This window comes from Pristis pectinata, chromosome 14 (genome assembly GCF_009764475.1).
Source record: "Pristis pectinata isolate sPriPec2 chromosome 14, sPriPec2.1.pri, whole genome shotgun sequence".
NCBI lineage: Eukaryota > Metazoa > Chordata > Chondrichthyes > Rhinopristiformes > Pristidae > Pristis > Pristis pectinata.
Genome location: NC_067418.1, coordinates 48319052 through 48339386, shown reverse-complemented (window position 1 = coordinate 48339386; position 20335 = coordinate 48319052). Strand labels below are relative to the sequence as shown.

Sequence of the window (20335 nt, the reverse complement as noted above, 5' to 3'; positions counted from 1 at the left end):
CAAAACTGTTGGCACACGTCTTGAGTTGTGTGACTGGGTCTGAGTTCTTAAATGGTGATGTGTTCCATAGATAATAATTACCTTCCTTGGTTCTTGTCAGGGAGAGGATTTGGGAAGGCTGCTTGGGTTTCTGTGACAGAGAAAAATGTGGGAGCTCCTGTCAATTTATTCTACCCTCCTGTCACTGTATGAGGTCCTGTCCATTCAGGTCCATGTAACTGGGGAGTGAGAGCCCTCAAGGTGTTCGGACTAGTGGGGAACAGTTTTTTTTCCACCAGGAGAGGCTTGGATTCTTCCCATTTATTGTTTGGGGGGGATGGTGGGGGATGTTGGATAGTCCTTGGAGTACAAACAAATGGGTCATAGAGTAATACAGCACAGAAACAGACCCTTCAGCCCAACTTATCCATACCGACCAAGATGTCCATCTAAACTAGTCCCATTTGCCCACGTTTGGCCCATGTCCCTCTAAACCTTTCCTATCAATGTCCCTGTCCAAGTATCTTTTAATTGAGAGAAGTCTGGAGGGTTATGGACTGGGTGCAGGTCAATGGGACTAGCAGAATAAAGATTCAGCACAGACTAGAAGGGCCGAATGGCCTGTTTTCTGTGCTCTAGTGTTCTATGGTTCTAATTGATATTATTTTATCTGCTTCAACCACTTCCTCTGGCAACTTGGTCCATATACGCACCACCCTCTGTGTGAAGAAGTTGTCCCTCCTGGTCCCTTTTAAATCTTTCCCCTCTCACCTTAAACCTATGCCCTCTGGTTTTTGATTCCCTTTCCTTGGGATAAAGACTGCACATTCACCCTATTGGTGTCCCCCATGATTTTATACATCTCTGTGAGGTCACCCCTCAGTCTCCTACACTTCAAAGAGTAAAGCTCCAGCCTGCCCAACCTCTCCCTATAACTCAGACCCTTGAGTCTTGTCAGCCTTCTTGTAAACCTTCTCTGCATTCTTTCCAGCTTAATGACGTCTGTCCTATAACAGGGTAACCAAAACTGTGCACAATACTCCAACTGCAGCCTCACCAACATCTTGTATAACTGCAACGTAACATCCCAACTTCTGTACTCAATGCCCTGACTGATGAAGGCAAGTGTGCCAAACGCTGTCACCCTGTCTCCCTGTGACTACCTGGGTCATGTGGTCAGGTTTTCCCAGTTCTCCCAGTTCAGAAATGATAGTTGGTTTGGTGGTGATGGCAGATGGGGTGTGGGTTTGGGGGAGTGATGGGCAAATCAGGGGAGAGCGAGTCAGGAGTGTCTGATCGGGTGGTATTGGTATTGGTTTATTATTGTCACTTGTACCAAGGTACAGTGAAAAGCTTGTCTTACAAACCGATCGTGCAGGTCAATTCATTACACAGTGCAGTTACATTGAGTTAGTACAAAGGATGTAGTACAGGTAAAAACAGTAACAGCACAGAGTAAAGTGTCACAGCTACAAAGAAAGTGCAGTGCAATAAGGTGCAAGGTCACAACAAGGTAGGTCGTGAGGTCAGAGTCCATCTCATCATATAAAGGAACCATTCAATAGTCTTATCACAGTGGGGTAGAAGCTGTCCTTAAGTCTGGCGGTACGTGCCCTCAGGTACCTGTATCTCCTACCCGATGGAAGAGGAGAGAAGAGAGAATGACCTGGGTGGGTGGGGTCTTTGACTATACTGGCTGCTTCACCAAGACAGCGAGAGGTAAAGACAGAGTCCAAGGATGGGAGGCTGATATCCGAAATGCACTGGGCTGTGTCCACAACCCTCTGCAGTTTCTTGCGGTCCTGGGCAGAGCAGTTGCTGTACCAAGCCGTGATACATCCAGATAGGATGCTTTCTGTGGTGCATCGGTAAAAGTTGGTGAGAGTCAAAGGGGACAAACCAAATTTCTTTAGCCTCCTGAGGAAGTAGAGGCGCTGATGAGCTTTCTTGGCTGTGGCATCTACGTGATTTGACCAGGAGGGCAGGTCCCTTTTTGGCAGGGTAGGTCTGGAGTGACGGATCGGGGCAAGGGCGTCGGGAGTTATGGGTTGGGGAGGGGGCGGGAGAAGTGGCAATTCAGTTGCAGAGTGATGGCAGGTTGAGAGTGAGGGTCGGTTCTGGTTGATGGCAGGTTGGGAGTGGTGGTCAGTTTGTGGAGAAGGCGGGTCAAGAGAGCCCTTGACTGGGAGACTTGGAGCTGTCCGTTGGACCGTGTCTGATGTCCGGTGTGACGTTCCTATTTTCCAGCGTCACTCAGGACTTGCCCACCCTGTACCTTGTGCTTCAAGTTGATTCTGGAACAGCTATTGTAAGTATACCTCCCGTCCAAATTGCCCCACCCATGGCCGTTTGGTTTGGGGAGCCGAGGAGTGCCTATACAGGCACAGTCCAGTGTCCGGGTCCACCTCCCAGCATGTTCCTTTTCCCACCTAGCACCCTCCATCTCAGCCCTCCCCTTCACCATCCTGCTGGGCTCTCAACCACTGGACTGCTTAGGAGAGGATGAGGAAAATGGATGACAATGGAGCAAAGGGATATCAGATAGTGGCAAGTTCAATTTTAAGGTTATTGAGGTTGTAGGCATACCTACTACCCAGGGTATAAATGCCATGGAAAATTAGCTTCTTTCAGCAGCAGCACAGTACGTTACAAGACGAGGGCAAACATATAGAACATAGAACACTACAACACAGTACAGGCCCTTCAGCCCACAACGTTGTGCCAACATTTTATCCTGCTCTAAGATCTATCTAACACTTCCCTTCCTGTAGTGTGAAAGGTCATGGCTGTCAGAGCACTGGTTGAAAGCGACACCACTGTCAATCAAGGTCTAGCTCCATAGCTCATAGGGGTTAGGAGCGTCCTGAGTAGATTCCCAGTAGTGTAGAGCTGACGCTTGCAGAGTCAGGGGGTTCAGGCATTGTATTGTTTTTTTTCCCTGATCATTTGTAACCAATTTGGTGTGTGCGTGCGTGTGCACGCATCTCACCCCGTTACGATTTCCCCCACATTCGCAATCGCGTGTGTGTGTTTGTGTGTGTGTGCACGTGCGCGTGAGTGTGCATCCGTTCCCATTCATTCTGTTCCAGCATTTGTCTTTGTGAATAAGTCATTTTTAAAACTCCAAAGACTGTGCCCAGAGTCCTTGGCCTTTGAGACCTCAAAGGACCTTTTCTTACAACACTCCCACATAGCCCCCTATTTTTCTATCATTCATGTGTCTATCTAAGAGTCTCTTAAATGTCCCTAATGTATCTGTCCCCACAACCTCTGCAGGCAGTGCATTCCACGCACCCACCACTCGGTGTAAAAAAATAAACTTACCCCTGACATCCCCCTTATACCCTCCTCCAATCACCTTAAAATTATGTCCCCTCATGCATAAGTTAACATAAATGAACATAAGTTGTACGTAACTTGGATGTGTGCAAAATAAGTGGCAAAGTAAACACGACGACTCTAGTGCAAGATTGAGAAGATCAAGAGAGAAAAATACAGTCGGAGGTAGTGTTGGAATTTTTCAGGCTGGTTCAAGAACCCAATGGCAGTGGGGAAGAAGCTGTTGTTAAACCTTGAGGTGTGGGTCTTCAGGCTCCTGTACCTCCTGCCTGATGATGAAGAGAGGGATGATATGGGAGTAACGCAGATGAGGCGACCGCGATTGAACCGCTCCTGCTCTCCGTCTGTCAACTCATCTTTTTCCACGCGAAATGCTCTTGCGCCTGTGTCAGCCCTTGTTGAAAATATCCGAGCTACCCTGGCCCTGTGCCTGCCCCAATCAGATGGATGGGTATTCTGGGACAGGACATTTTGTTTTTCTTTAAAAAAAAATGACCTTTCACCTCTTTTGGCGGTAATGGCTTGTTCCTCCTGCGGGATATTTTGGGTGGCATTGGGATGCGATGTTGTTGTTTATGTGCCTGGGTCGCAGTCTGTTGCAGAGACCCAGAGTCTGTGCGAAATACCTCAGCTTTAAAATAAATGTGTGACATTGGTTGGTCAGTCCCTTACAAGGGCTTGTTCCTCCTCTGCCCGGCCCTGCCCTGCCCTGCCCTGCCCTGCCCTGCCTCGCCCACGTGCTGCTGGCTATTGCAGGCCCAGATCGGGTGACAGGGCGGGATTGGAGCTGGGACTCAAAAGGAATGCGATTGTGATATCTACTTGTCATAGACGTCATGCTAATAAAATGAAAAGGGAGCCTATTAATAACAATCATTTGGCAACTAAAAGCGAGGGCAGACAGAGAGAGAGAAAGAGAGAGACGGAGCTGGGTGGAAAGAGCCTCTCTGCAACACTGTGGGGTGTGTGGATTTTCCCTCTGCCTTCTGTAAGTTATCTTTTAACTGTAATGTAACCGATTGCCTGGGATGTACTGGCGGGGCAGTGTGTGATTTGTTCTTTGTCTGGTGCCCGGACTACACAGAAACTGAAGCCAAGTTGACAACAGACAAGACGGCTCGTTGATGCAGTCCTCCTCCTGTGGAAAGTCGCAAAACCGGCATTTGGAACACGCGTCCCTATCAACACAGCCCCCATCCCCTCGCAGGAGATTGGACCTAGGTGTAAGGTCAGCTCCCTGCAGCCCATTTTGACTTGTGCATAAGCCGCCCTCCTGCTCCCTCCCAGTACTGAAACCTGTCAGTGAGGCCACTTCATCGATAGGCTGTTGGCAGAGGACTCAAGGAACCTGCCCTGTTGTCACACTGAAACGCTGCCCTGGTCCCCTGCAATGTCACGCTGAAACACTGCTTCCTCTGTGTGAGTCGTTCGTGTGTGTGTGTGTGTGTGTGTGTGTGTGTGTTTAAAAAAAAAATTTTGTTATGGTTCTCTCACCGTCAGGCTGTTTCCACAACACTGCTGGCTGCCCCAAACTTGCAGTCTCTTTCCCTGTACCTGCGCTCCCTGTGGGTCTCTTTATCGTGTCTGTCCCAGTTTCCTTCGGAACGTGGAGAGGGGCTAGTGAAAGGAAGTGGCGAGGGTCGGTCAGATGGTGACTGGTGGTGGAGGAGGGGGTGAAGCTTGCGTTTTGTCAATGAAATCGTGCTCGGTCCTGAAGACCAGCAGTCCCTCCTGCTCTGCCTGATGCACCCACACGATGGCGTGCTATTGGTTTGAGATTGGGGTGTTGGTGTCTCGATGGCTCTTTGCACTCTCGCTTCATCAGTAAGTGGGCGGTCCTTGATGTGATCCCCAGCAGACCCAAGCCCTTGGGCGCAGAGTTCCATCTCTGTGTGTTGACGTGGTGCAATAACAGCCTGCCCTCGTGGTAAACAGGTGATCCGAAGCCTCCCTGCTCTGGGTGCGGGGTCCGTCATTCTCACCAGGAAGACTTCCCTCTATTGCACAGCTGGAAATGAGGAAGTAGGAAACATTGGGTACATCTGAGGGGGTTGCCTGTCAGTGTCTGTGTCATATGTGTGGGGAGCAGGGTGAGTGATCCGACCTTCACATCTTTCTCCCTAACCTCGTTCAGTTCAGCGTCAGATTTTAGTCCCACTTGTCAGCTGTTCTGCCACCCTCGAGTTCTCTTTCATTTGCCTCAATGCAGTTTGTGACCACACGTTAGTCCTTCTGTTTCTTTCAGGGTGTTTTCACCTCCACTGGGACCAGAAGTTTATCCCCAGCCAACGTGGGCTGTTTACTGCCATGGCAGTAGTGAAACCTGTCAGCAGTACTGCTTTCATCGATAGGCTGTGGCCAGGGGACTCTAGGAATCTGTCCATGCCCTAAAAATTGCATTGGCTCTGTGTCAGGGATAAATGACCACTTTTTACTGCACAGGAACACCATCCCTACCATCACCGTAGTGTATACACTGCACCTCACTACAACACGGGAACATCCTGTCTCCCATTCCCACCCTGAATAGATTCTCTCACACTCTTGACTTGCTTCACCTGCACTCGCTTCCCACTACAGGAGGGGCACCCGCAGTGTCTGAGTGTGCAGGTGGCAGGGGTGTGGAGGGACAGAGGTGATGACTGTGTGTTGGTGTGACAATGTGTGTGTGCACATGCGCACACTACATCAGGAGCTCAATCTGTGTGTATGCGTGGAGACTGTCTATATGCACTCAAAGAGCTCGCTCTGTGGGTTTTTGTGTGTGTGGGTTCGCACATTTGCGGGGGGCTAGTTTGTATGCATATTTTGCCTGTGCATGTGTAGGCATAGTGAGCTGGATGTGTGTGTCTGTGTATGCCAGGGGAACTGGCCCCGTCTGCATATGTGCAGTTGGGTCTGCGTGCATGCATGCAGGGTGAACTGTTTATGGGTGTGTGTGCTCTCTGGGAGATGGTTCTGTCTGTACACATGGGGAGCTGACTATGTTCATGTGCAGGGGAGCTATCTGTGTGTTTGTTCACTTGTGTATGTAGAGAATGCTGTCTCTGTGTTAGTGTTCACTCATAGGGAGCCATCTGTGTGCACGTACAAGGGAAGCCTGCTATGTGACAATGTGTGTGCGCACACATGCACACACTACATCAGGAGCTCAATCTGTGTGTATGCGTGGAGACTGTCTATATGCACTCAAAGAGCTCGCTCTGTGGGTTTTTGTGTGTGTGTGTTCGCACATTTGCGAACATTTGTGTGTGTGTGTTCACACATTTGTGGGGGGCTAGTTTGTATGCATATTTTGCCTGTGCATGTGTAGGCATAGTGAGCTGGATGTGTGTGTCTGTGTATGCCCGGGGAACTGGCCCTGTCTGCATATGTGCAGTTGGGTCTGCGTGCATGCATGCAGGGTGAACTGTTTATGGGTGTGTGTGTGTGCTCTCTGGGAGATGGTTCTGTCTGTACACATGGGGAGCTGACTATGTTCATGTGCAGGGGAGCTATCTGTGTGTTTGTTCACTTGTGTATGTAGAGAATGCTGTCTCTGTGTTAGTGTTCACTCATAGGGAGCCATCTGTGTGCACGTACAAGGGAAGCCTGCTATGTGAGTGGCTAAATGAAGTTCTGTGAATGTGCAAAAGCAACTAGTTGCATAGTTGTGTGTGTGTGTGTCTGTTTGTCTATACACGCATGGGGAAATCTTGCTCTGTGCGTGTACGCATGTTTCAGGAGCTAGATCTCTGTGTGTGCCCATGCGTATGCACAGGAGCTAGCTATACGTGTGCACTTGGGGAGCTAGTTCTGCGGTCATGTGTGCAAATGTCCATGTGCAGCTGGGTCCACGTGCATGCCACGTACAGGGGTGCTGGCCCTGTGTCTACATGCACGTGTGCTCTGGGAGCTGGTTCTGTGAGCGTGCACAAGCTGCGGGCTCTGTGCAGGTCGCTGTGAACGAGTGTACGGCTGTGTATGTGCACAGAGGACTTGCTGTGTGCAGAGGAACTGATTCTGCGTGTCCGTACATGTACATGGGCAGCTGGCTACGTGTGTCTATGTGCGTGTGTGCATGGGAAGCTGGCTCTGGCCGTGTGTATGTGCGTAGGCATTCATGCAGGGGCTGCTAGCTCTCTATGTGAGTGTGCATGTAGGGAAAGCCAGCTGTTTGTGGTTGTGTGCATGGGTGTAGGGAAGCTGGTTCTGTGTGTGTGAGCACAGTGGGAGCTAGTTGTGTGCATCTATGCTCATGCTCAGGAAGCTGGTGTATGTGTGTATAGAGAGCTGGCTCTGTGTGTGTGTGTGTGTGTGTGTGTGTGTGTGTGTGTGTGGCATCTTCACGCCACATGTATGAGGGGGTTGATTTTGTCTGTCCACATGCACACAGGTAGCTGTGTGCATGTGCACATGGAGGGGAGGCTGGATGTGTGACCCTGTAGGGGAAGGTGGATGTATACATGTATGTGCGTGTGTGCTGCGGGAGCTGGCAGTGTGCATATGCGCGCCACCTCATCTATAGAGCGTTGATTGTGTGTGCCTGCGCGGGTAGGTAGGTGTGTGCGTGCATGTGTAGGGGAAGCTCACTGTGTATGTGGGTGTCACGCACATGCATATGTGCAGGAGTCGGCTGCTTGTGTGCACGCATATTCATTCCAGTGATGTGGGCTTCGCAGTCTGAGCCAGCACTTAATTGCCCGTCCCTAGCTGCCCTCGAGAAGGTGGTGGTGAGCTGCCTTCCTGAACCGCTGCAGTCCTTGAGGTGTGGGTGTACCCACAGTGCTGCTGGGGAGAGAGTTCCAGGGCTTTGGCGGTGAAGGAATGGGGATATATTTCCAAGGGCATGATGGTGTGTGGCTCGGAGGGCAACTTCCCGGCGGTGGTGTTCTCCAGGCTTCTGCTGCCCTAGTTCTTCTAGCTGGTAGAGGTGGTGGGTTTGGAAGGTGCTGTCTGAGGAGTCTCGGTGAGTTTAGAACGGGAACACTACAGCACAGTACAGGCCCTTCGGCCCACAATGTTGTGCCGATATTTTATCCTGCTCTAAGACCTATCTAACCCTTCCCTCCCGCATCGCCCCTATTTTTCTATCTAGTTGCTGCATTGCATCTCATAGATTGTACAAACAGCTGCTACTGTGTGTCAGTGTTGGAGTGAGTGATTGGGTGTGGATGGGATGCCCATCAAGTGTGGTGCTGAGTATCTAGTGTTGTTGAAGCTTCACTCATCCAGGCAAGTGGAGAATATTCCATCACACTCCTAACTTGAGCCTTGTAGGTGGTGGACAGGCTGTGGGGAGTTAGGGGGTGAGTTACTCGCCACAGGATTCCTAGCCTCTGACCTGCTCTTGTAGCCCCGTTGTATTTACGGCTACTCCACAGTTCAGTTCCTGGTCAATGGGAACCCCCAGGATATTGATAGTGGGGGGGGGGTTCAGTGAATGTAATGCCATTGAATGTCAGGGAGTGATAGCTGGATTTTCTCTTGTTGGATATCGTCCGTGCGCACAGGGACTGGCGGTGTGCATCTGTGCAAGTTTGTGTGCAGGGGGAGCTGGATCTGCATGTATATGTATGTACATGTGTTGGCTGCTTGTGTGCACAGAGGATGGGCTGGTTATCTTCATATACATGGAAGCAGGCTGCGCGCGCGTGTGTGTGTGTGTGTATTTGTTTTTGGAAATTGTACCCTGTACATTCGAGTCCAAATCATTAATATACATTAAGAAAAGCAGTGGCCCTAGTACAGACACCAGGGAACTCTTTAAAAAAAACCTTTCACTGTCGCTCTGTTATGTGTTACTTGGTCAATTTTCGATCCATGGTACTACAGCACATTTTATTTTTTGGCTTTTGATCTTGATGACGAGCCGATGATGTGAACTTCCTTAAATACCTTTGGAAGGTCCATATATATCACATCGACTGTTTTTATCCCATTAATACTTCATCAAAAAAAAATGAAGAAAGTTAGACACGATTTGCCTTCAACAAATCTGTGCTGGCTTCCTCCAATCAAAGATTGTCCTAGCAACTGCACATTCTGTTCCAGGTCATTGTTTCCAGAATTTTCCCCACCACCAAGGTTAAATTCAACAACAAGTAACGTATGCAGTTTTCCAGTCCTTGGGCACCACCCTGAATCTATGGAAGATTGTGGCCAGGATCTCTGCAATTTCCTCCCTCCCCTCAGTAACCAAGGTTGCATCCCATCTTGACACGGTACAGTTGGCTTTTCTAGAACCTCAGCTTTACCAGCTTTTATCCAGACTCTCAATTACATCTTCCTTTGCTGAGATTCCAGCAATATTGTCTTCCTTGGTGAACACTGACGCAAAGTCCTCCTCCTGTACCTCAGTCACACCCTGTGCCTCCATGTGTAATTATCTTCATGGCTTCTGACCAGTCCCACCTCTCCACGTGCAAGTCTTACGCTGTTCACATGCCTGTAGAATATTTTTGGATTCTCTTTCATCTTTGCCGCCAGTCTTACTCTGTACTCTCTCTTTGTTTCTCATTTCCTTTTTGATCTCCACTCTGAACTTCCTGTAATCAGCCTGGCTCTCACTTCTGTCAACAACTTGGCCTCCGTCCTATCTCTTCAGTTATCTGTGGAGTTCTGGTTTTAAGTTCCCTACCTTTTCTTCCTCATGGGAATATACCCAAAGATTTCCAACTTAAAGGCCTCCCATTATTCATTTCAGAATCATAACCTAATTAAGCTAGCAGTTGTTATTTGAGCAGTCATTGGAAAAATGATAGAACATCTTGAAAAGAGATAGCTAATGTGGATTTGTAAATGGCAATGATGTAGCTAGCAAACCTGCTTTGAAGTTTTTGGAGAGGTGACTAAGTGGACAGAGAAATGTCTGTGAAAAATATGGACATCCAGAAGTGTTTTGTTTTGAACTTAATGGGAAATTCATGATTGAAAACAATATATTGACCCACTGTGTAATGATGAGCAGCTGGAAACAGAGTGGGAATAATGGGCAGCAACTACCCTTGCAGGATGTGACTAGTGTGTCCTGCAAGATTAGATGCTGGGGACTCTTCAGTTTTTGTAAATTATCTTGACGATGGGATATCCAAGTTTGACAATGGCACAAAGATAGAGAGTAGTGTCAGCACCGTAGATGAAGGCTATAAGGAGAAGTTGGACAAACTCGGATTGTTTTCTCTGGAGCAGCAGAGGCTGAGGGGAGACCTTTATAAGATTATTAGAGGCATAGATAGAGTAGACAGCGAATATCTTTTTCCCAGGTTCGAAACGTCTAATACTAGAGGGCATGCATTTAATGTGAGAGGGGGGTAAGTTCAAAAGAGATGTGCGGGGCAAGTTTCTTACACAGAGAGTGGTGGATGCCTGCAATGCGTTGCCGGGGTGGTGGTGGAGGCAGCTACGCTAGAGGTGTTTAAAAGGCTCTTGGATAGGCACAAGAATATGCAGAAAATGGAGGGATATGGACATTGTGTAGGCAAAAGGGATTAGTTTAGTTAGGCATTTTAATTAGTTTGGCACAACATGGTGGGCCTTGGGCCTGTTCCTGTGCTGTACTGTTCTATGAAAGCATTAAACAGCATAGATATTAACAAAATAGCAAAAACTGCAAATTCTGGAAATCTGAATGCTAGATACAAAGTGCCGTAAATTCTCAGCAGGTCAAGTAGCAGCTGTAACAAAAGAAAAAAATCAGTTAACATTTCAAGTTGATGGCTTTTATCAGGACCATGGAGGGATCTTGGCATCCAAGTCCATAGCTCCCTGAAAGTTGCAACGCAAGAAGATAGTGTGGTAAAGAAGGTGTATGGCATGCTTGCCTTCATCAGTTGGGGCATTGAGCACAAGAGTCAGGAAGTCATGTTCCAGCTGTATAAAAGATGAAAAACACATTGATGCTGGAGGGACTCAGCAGGCCGGGCAGCATCCGTGGAGAAAAGCAGGCGGTCAACGTTTCGGGCCAGGACCTTTCTTCAGGACTGAAGATAGGAAAAGGGGGAAGCCCGATATATAGGAGGGAAAAGCAGAGCAGTGATAGGTGGACAGAAGAGGGGAGATGGGGTGGGCACAGGGTGGTGATAGGTAGGTGCAGGTAAGAGATGGTGATGGGCAGGTGCGGGGGAGGAGGGGAGAGTAGATCCACCGGGGGACGGGTTAAAGGCAAGAAGAGAGGAAAAAATGGCTAGGAAAGGGAAGAAGAGAGGAAGCATGGTGGGGTTGGGGGGGGGGGGGTTACCTAAAGTGGGAGAATTCAATATTCATTCCGTATAATTTGCAGCTGTATAAAACTTTGGTTAGGTTGCATTTGGAGTATTGCATGCAGCTCTGGTTGCCCCATTACAGGAAGGATGTGGAGGCTTTGGAGATAGCGTAGAGGAGGTTCTCCAGGATGCTGCCTGGATTAGAGCACGTTAGCTATAAGGAGAGTTTGGGAAAACCTGGGTTGTTCTCTCTGGAACTTCGGAGGCTGAGGGGAGACCTGATAGAGATTTATAAGATTGTGGAATGCCATGGATAGAATATTTTCCCCAGCGTGCAAATATAAAATACTCGAGGACATAGCTTTAAGGTGAGAGGGGGAAAGGTTCAAAGAAATAGAGGCAGAAAGTTTAAAGCAAATGTGCAGGGTAAGTTTTTTTTTACAGAGTGGTAGATACCTGGAATGCACTGCCAGGGGAAGTGCTGGAAAGATATACAGTAGTGGCATTTAAGAGGCATTTAGACAGACACCTGAACATGCAGGGAATGGAGGGATCTGGATCATGTGTAGGCAGATAGAATTAGATTAATTTGGTGTCATGGTTGGCTCAGACATTGTGGGCCGACGGGCCTGTTCCTGTGCTGTATTGTTCTATGTTATCTGTGTTCAGTGAAAGGTCCTTTAACCTGAAACGTTAATTCTATTAATATTTTTGGAGGAAAAAACAGGTTAAATATTTGAACAAAACTGTGGCAAACAGATTCATTGCAGGGAAAAGTGAGGCCCACTTAAGACCCCAAAATGATGGAACCAGTAAAACTCCAGTCATCCACTATCCGACTAGTTAGAAGCTCTGATGGTTTGTCATCTGGCTCACCAGGTGATGTTTGCCACGCTTCCCAGAAACTCACTGGGTTCACTAGAAAATTTATTACAATAGCGCGTAACATCTTTTTTAAAAAAAAGTGAATTAAAATCGTGTTGGGGTATTAATAGGAATAGTGGAGAATCTGATGGTCTGCACCTCTGTAATCTGGAGTGTGCCAGATTATCAGAGTTTTACTGTAAATGGTGAAAGGTTTGATGGCCAGGGACTTGGGATACAACGCCCACTGACACTCATGGACAAGGACAGAAAATAATCTATAAGGTTAGTGGAATGTTGGTGTGTGTGTGTGTGTGTGTGTGTGTGTGTGTGTGTGTACATCCGGAGGACCACAGTATAGGGTGGGAGGCGGAACAAGCCGTGTCACATCTGTACGAAGGCAAAGTTAGACCACAGATGGAGCACCAAGAGTGTGTCTTGAGTACTGGGCACATCACTAGCCTTGGAGAAAGTGCAATGTAGATATATCGGAATGATATGTGAGGCCCAAGGGTGAGAGATTACATAAACTGGGGTTATTTTCCCTGGAATACTGAAGTTAAGGGGTGGTTTTGATTGAAGTCATCAAGGAGCTTAAAGAAACTATTTCCCCTGGCTTGGACTGAGGGATAATCTAAAAATAAGAGCCCGATCTCTCAGGAGTGAATTTAGGAAACACATTGAGTTTTGTATTCATCTGGAAGTTTCTTCTACAAATAGCAATTAATACTGAGATAAATGTTAACTTTAAATCTGAAATTGATAGAGTCCAGTTTTGACCGTGGTCATGTGCACTATTAGCAATGTTTGTTCATTAAACACCGCTTTTTCAAAATTCAGTTTTAATTTGGAGTCACTAGAACCGAATTTTGGAAGAGGAGTGCGCATGCATTTGGCAGATGCAACAGAGGCCACATTTGTACCCTCGGGATCTCTGTTAACTAAAGAGGTTGCTGAATGTGGCAAGGAAGCAGATGCCTGGATCTGTCACAGATTAGCCTTAATCTCATGGAATGGCAGAACAGGTTTGAGAAGACCAACAGGCCACTCCTCTGTTCCTAAAATCTGTCCTTGCCCCCCTCCAGTTCCTGAGCTGCATGCTGCCCTTATTTAAAGCCTCCTGAAAGGCCAAATACACTGCGTCCATTGGCGTTCTCTTACCTATACTACTAGTTAAGTACTTTTTAAAAAAAACAGTAGATTTGTTGGTACAATTTCCCTTTCAAAAACTCATGCTGACTTTGTCCAACCCCATGAATGCTTTCCAAGTTTTCTGTTATTACATCTTTTACAATAGACTCTGGTGTTTTCACCACTACTGGTGTTAGGTTAACTAGTCTGTAATTCCTTCAATTTTTTTTCCCTCCCTTTTTTAAAAAAAAAATTAGGATTACATTTGTCACTCTCCAATCTACATTAGCTGCTCCAGAATCTTAAGGAATTTTGGAAGATGACCCCAGTGCATCACTATTTCCATGGCCGCTTCCTTTAGTGCTCTGGGATGTAAATTTGTCAGGCCTGGGAATTTGTCAGCTGTTAGCCCCATTGATTTCCCTTGCACTATTCACTTGCCATCAGTTCCTCTCTCTCAGTGGAGACGTATTTCCCTAATATACCTAGGAGGTTATTTCTGACTCCTTTATGAACCAAAGTATACATTTAATTAGAACATAGAATGGTACAGGGCAGGAACAGGCCCTTTGGCCCACTGTGTCTGCACTGGCCATGATGCCAATTTAAACTAATGCCATCTGCCTGTCATCTTGCTCCCCCATTTCTTTGTTTCCAGTTATAATTTCCCCTGTTTCTGATTGAAGGGGACTTTGATTTGTGTCCACTAACCTTTCTTTCTTCACATATATAGAAACACAGAATACTGTTTGAATGAAAAGACTACAGAAAACTGACACATAGAGAGGCTTGGGCATTGTTGCCCACAACGAACTTGTTAACCACAGCAGGTCAAATACAGAAATCAGGGTGGGACTGGGATGGAGAATTAAGGTGACAAGTTACTGGAAGCTCAGGAGGTGTTCAGGCAGTTTTTATGTTCCCTGCAGATTTGCTTCATACTCCATCTTCCACCCCTTACTCTTTTGTCCTCTGAATTCTAAATTGCCCCCAATCTTCTGATCTGCTTTTTTCTGGTAGTTTTGTATTCCTCCTTTTTGGATCCCCTCGTTTCCTCCTTTAAGCTGTGATTGAACCCTCTTACTTGTCTGACTTTGTGCCAGATGGGTATGCATAATTGCTGTAATTCATGTATACCTTTTGTGTAAATATTATCCATTGCCTATCTACTGACAGCCCATTTCGCCAAGTTCCCCAATATATCGCAGCCAACTTGTGCCTTGCACCTTCATTGTTTCCTTTGTTCAGATCCAGGATCCTAATTTCTGAATTCATCGACTTCACTCTCCAACTTGATGAAGAATTCATTGTGTTGTGGTCACGCACAAGATTGTGAATTATTCCTTTCTCATCACACAGTACCCGGTCTAAGATGTCCTGCTTTCCAGTCTGTTCTGCAATGCATTGGTCCAAATAACCATCACGTGCACATGTCTACTTCCAATATGTATAGTGAAACCAAATGCAGATTGGGTGATTGCTTTGCAGAACACCTCCATTTAGTTTGCAATGATGACCCTGAGCTTCCAGTAACTTGTCACCTTAATCCTCCATCCCAGTCCCACCCTGATTTCTGTATTTGACCTGCTGTGGTTAACAAGTTCGTTGTGGGCAACAACGCCCAAGCCTCTCTATGTGTCAGTTTTCTGTAGTCTTTTCATTCAAACAGTATTCTGTGTTTCTATTCTTCCGACCAATGGATAACCCACATAATTTTCCACATTATACAGCTGAATTTTTGTCCACTCAACCTATCCATAACCCTTTGCAAACTCTTGGCATCCTCCTCACAAATTGCTTTCTGACCTATTCCTGTATCTGAGCATATTTAGCTACAATGCACTAATCCCTTTAACCTGTCATTAATATAGATTATAAATAGTTTGAAGCTGCATTCCTGATCCTTATAGTATCCCACTGCTTACTAATCTGAAAATGACTCATGTATCACATCTGTTTTCTGTTAGATGGTCAATCCTCTACCCATGCTAGTAATATTTTAACATTGGGATATTAGGAAATTTGACGTTTAAGGGGTCCTGTACACAAGTCACTAAAAGCTAACACCCAGGCAGTTACAAAATCAAATGGTATGTTGGCCTTTATTGCAAGAGAATTTGTACAAAAGTAATGATGTCTGTTATGACTGACTAAGCTGAGCCACTCAGAAGCTGTAACTAGGAGATATAAAAGGCTTTATTCAAAACAGCAAATCTTCTGAAGAGAATCTAGCTCTCCTCTCCTCACACAATGTTTTATACTTTTTAAACACAAGGTCCAATAAACAATTAACTACAGTTTCAATGGCTATAATTACCTATTTTAACATCTTGAATGTAGGCTGGTAAGTTTGCAGAATTATATATTTACAATGGTAGCACATCCTAACTAACAGAACCCCTTTGAATATTCAAATACTGGTGGCTGGTCTGAAAGCTTCTAAGCACAAACTCCAGACACCCAAAATACACCTCTTTCATTGCAGTGTTGAGGGATGGCTCCCTGAATGTACAACTAGCCAGGATATTAAGTGACAAAACAGACCTGTCCTGAACTGAGACACAAGAGATTCTGCAGATGCTGGAATCTGGAGCAACACACACAAAGTGCTGGAGGAACTCAGCAGGTCTGGTGGCATCTATGGAGGGAAATAAACCGTCGACGTTTCAGGTCAGGACTCTTGACCCGAAACGTCAATGGTTTATTTCCTTCCATAGATGCAGCCTGACCTGCTGAGTTTCTCCAGCATTTTGTGTGTGTCTGTCCTGAACTGTGCATTAAGTGGCAGGGATACACCTTTAACAATGTGTTAATACAGGAGATGGCCACTTGATGCCTTTCCTGATCTCATACCCAAGTTTTCCATGATCACCAATTAACATGACATTCATGTGTTGTTTTCCCCTGTATAGTTTCGATGGAACAGAATCAGAATGTCCCACATCTGATGATTGGTTTCAATAGCCTTAACATATCAGTCGAAGTTAAGTTGTGAACAAGGTTTATTTCCTGAAGACTGGTACTTATTTTAATTAATCCATAATTATGCCATCCATAATTTCATAACTCTAAAATAATCCCTAAAAATGTCTTAATACACTTCTATAGTGCCTTGGTGAGACTGATTCGGGAGTGTTATGTACATTTTTGGTCTCCTTACCTCTGAGAAAAGGATATGCTTCCTACAGAGGGAGTAGAGTGAGGACTTGCCAGAGTAGTTTGTAGGATGTTTGGTCTATTATATGAGGAGAGGTTATGCCTCTGTTCTCTGGGGTTTAGAAGAATGGGAGGAAACCACATTGAAACTTTAAAAAAAGAATCTTAAAAGGCACAACAGAGTAGATAGAGGAGGATATTTCCCTTGGTTAAGAACTAAGGGTCACAGTCTTAACACAAGGGGTCAGCCATTTTAGGACTGAGAAGAGGAAAAGCATCGTCTCTGAGTAGCAGGTGTTTGGAATTCTCTACCCGGAAGGCTACGGAGCCTCATTCATTGAGTTCATTTGATTGATCAATTCCCAGATATTAGAGGGATGAAGGGATATGGGGCTCGCACAGGAAAATGGTGTTTGAGGTAGAAGATCAGTCATGATCTTGTTGAATGGCAGAGCAGGCTTGAGGGATTGAGTAGCCTCCAACTGCTCCTATTGACGCTCTGTAGTCACTCTGTAAACGTGCTTATTAATATCTCACCCCCACCCCCCCCAATGCCACAAGCTCTTGTGTAGTGAGCTTTTATGTTGTATGTTATCAGATGCCTTTTGGAAATACTGCACCCCACAGGTTCCCCTTTTATCCTCCTGCTCACTACACCCTTCAAGAACTCTCTGATCCTATTCCACCAAGGGTCAACGCAAGCTCAGGGAGCACCACCTCATCTGATGTGGCACATCACCGCATTGTGAATTTACAGTTTCAGATATTCAGCCCTTCAGGCAATGCGCACCACATTTCCAGCACTCATAATTTTTCTTTTAATCCCCCTGTCTGCTGATATTTTCACATGCTCCTTCATTTTCTCCTCTTAACAAAATTTGTTAGCCTTCATCGTCTTCTGTCAGCCAGCACCACCACAACCGGTGTCATTCAATCTCTCCTGACTTCGACCCCCCCCCCCATCACAGGCATTCCCTTCTCCCTGTTCCTCTGCCATTCCCAACCACCACCACCACCCCTCTTTGCAATCTAAAACTTACCAAATCTCTAAGCAAAAATGGGACTAGTATAATACATGCTCGACTGACAGTGTGCACTCCGAGGGCTGAAGCTAGATGCAATGCAATTGCAATATATAAATTCAATTAACTGATTTCGACCATTGTATAAATGGTTGTAAACTACTCTTTATGTAGAGGAATTTACACTTATAAATGTAACTGTATGACTCTGTGACTCTTTACCCAGTTCTGATAAAAGGTTATTGATCTGAAGCATCGGCCCGCTTTACCTCAACGCACATGCTGTCTGATGCGGAAAGCGTTGAGCATTTCTTTCTTTTATTTCACATTTCCAGCACCTGCAGTATTTTGCTTTTGCAGGGAGACTCCATGTTGCTTGTGGGATGGCTATACTTACCTATTGCATGTCAACAAAATTCCTTCATCAATGGAGCAGTGAAAGAAGCAAAAATGTATCAAAGTGCTCCCTTCCACATCCCATTCTCTCTACAGTTCCACGATTTTAGGCCATAACCACTGTTCCCTTTATAAAGAAAGCTTATCCTATTAACATATATCCCTATTTTGTTTCCCTTTTTCCTTCCTTTTTGTTTTCTATCTTGTACCTTCTTAAACTAACTTTTCTAATGTGAAGTTATTGAACTGAAATGTCAACTGTTTCTTTCTCCAGAGATGTTGCCTGACCTGCTGAATATTTCTTTCTCATAACTGAAATGCCGCAGTCACAGTATTTAGTCTTGGTGTATGTACATCTGTCTCTGCCTCCTCCCAGCCAAGTTGTTGGGCCGCTCTAGGTCCTCCTTTACTTGGCCGTTCTTATCTTGTGCACTTTAGTTTTCATCCACTTCTCGATCCTCAACACTCAGCAGGTCAGGCAATATCTGTGGAAAGAGAATGTGAGTTAATGTTTTAGGACCAAGACCCTTTGTCAGAACTGGGAATGAGATAGAGCAAATTAGTTTCAAGTTGGAGAGAAGGTGGGAGAGAGATGGCGAGAACAAAGAGAATATTTGTTCAGTCTGCAGGAATGACCCTGAGAGCTTCTGGTTCTCTGCCACTTTAATTCCCCATCCCACTCCCACTCTGACCCCTCTGTCTGTGGCCTCCTGCACTGTTACAAACAAGGGCCAACACGAGCTTGAGGAACAGCACCTCATCTGTCTGGGCACGTAGCAGCCTTCCATACTCTATACCTAATTCTCTAGTTTTGGGTAACTTGCTTTCTGTTTGTATCAGAACTGGCGATTTCTGCTTGTCATCCACCTTCAAAGTTGAGTTTATTGTCATACGCACAAGTCCATGTGTGCACAGGTGCAATGAAAAACTTACCTGCAGCAGCATCACAAGAAAACATAAATTAAACAGCATAATCAAAGACCCCACCCACTCAGGACATTCTCTCTTCTCTCCTCTTCCGTTGGGTAGAAGATACAGGAGCCTGAGGGCACGTACCACCAGACTTAAGGACAGCTTCTATCCCACAGTGATAAGACTATTGAACGGTTCCCTTATACAATGAGATGGAATCTGACCTCACGATCTACCTTGTTGTGACCTTGCACCCTATTGCACTGCACTTTCTCTGTAGCTGTGACACTTTACTCTACTGTTATTGTTTTTACCTGTACTACCTCAATGCACTCTGTACTAACTCAATGTAACTGCACTGTGTAATGAATTGACCTGTACAATCGGTTTGTAAGACAAGTTTTTCACTGTACCTCGGTACAAGTGACAATAATAAACCAATACCAAATACACAGTTTTGCACAAGAAAGAACACAATTAGAGCAGGACAAAAAACAAAGTCCACTGTAGTGCACTAATTTTGGCTCATTTTTTCTCTCTCCACTAGTATAGCCCAGTGTGCTGGGAATCCCCGGTAGCCTTGTTGTCAGTAATACTTGACACAGAGAAAGAAGCATATTTGCCTCTTAGTGCCACATATAAGATAAGATATCTTTATTAGTCACATGTACATCGAAACACACAGTGAAATACATCTTTTTGCGTAGTGTTCTGGGGGGCAGCCCGCAAGTGTTGCCACGCTTCTGGCACCAACATAGCACACCCGCAACTTCCTAACCCGTATGTGTTTGGAATGTGGGAGGAAACCGGAGCACCCGGAGGAAACCCATGCAGACATGGGGAGAACGTACAAACTCCTTACAGACAGCGGCGGGAATTGAACCCGGGTCGCTGGCGCTGTAAAGCATTAGGCTAACTGCTACACTACTGTGCCTGTCTCACCCTTATTGAAGGTTTACTGTACTGATTTCCAGGAGGCAGGACTAATGTAAGAGGAGAGATTGGATTGGTTGACCCCATGTTCCCTGCACTATAGGAGAATAAGAGGGGATGTCCTATAAACCCATTATATTCCTACAGAACCAGACAGACCAGATACAGGGAGGACGTTCCCAATGTCCAGAATTAGAGTCTCACCCTTGGGAAATGGGGGATGTCATCTAGAACCAAGATCGAGAGAAATGCCTTCACTAATAGGTTGGTGACCTGGTGTAATTCTCTATCACACAAGGCAGAGGAGGCCGTCATTGAATATATTCAAGGATGAGGAAGGTGTATTTATAAGATAAAATTTCTTCATTAGTCACATGTACATCAAAGCAAGTACCGCAAGTGTCGCCACGCTTCCAGCAC

The 20335-nt window shown here is 45.9% G+C and overlaps 1 protein-coding gene across 10 annotated transcripts in view; it reads left to right on the top strand.

Annotated features, from left to right (window-relative positions):
• The window catches only part of pacsin3 (protein kinase C and casein kinase substrate in neurons 3), a 79531-nt gene that overhangs the window by 28187 nt on the left and 31009 nt on the right, over nucleotides 1–20335 (top strand). For 2 of the 10 annotated variants that reach the window (XM_052029090.1, XM_052029098.1), the window contains exon 2: nucleotides 2227–2287. The exons of 6 other annotated variants lie outside the window; for them this stretch is intronic. The gene's annotated coding sequence lies outside the window, so the exon portion shown is untranslated. Of the gene's footprint in view, nucleotides 1–2226; nucleotides 2288–4215; nucleotides 4307–20335 lie in introns of those variants that run through there. 2 more of the 10 variants (XM_052029099.1, XM_052029093.1) reach the window with 2 other exon arrangements.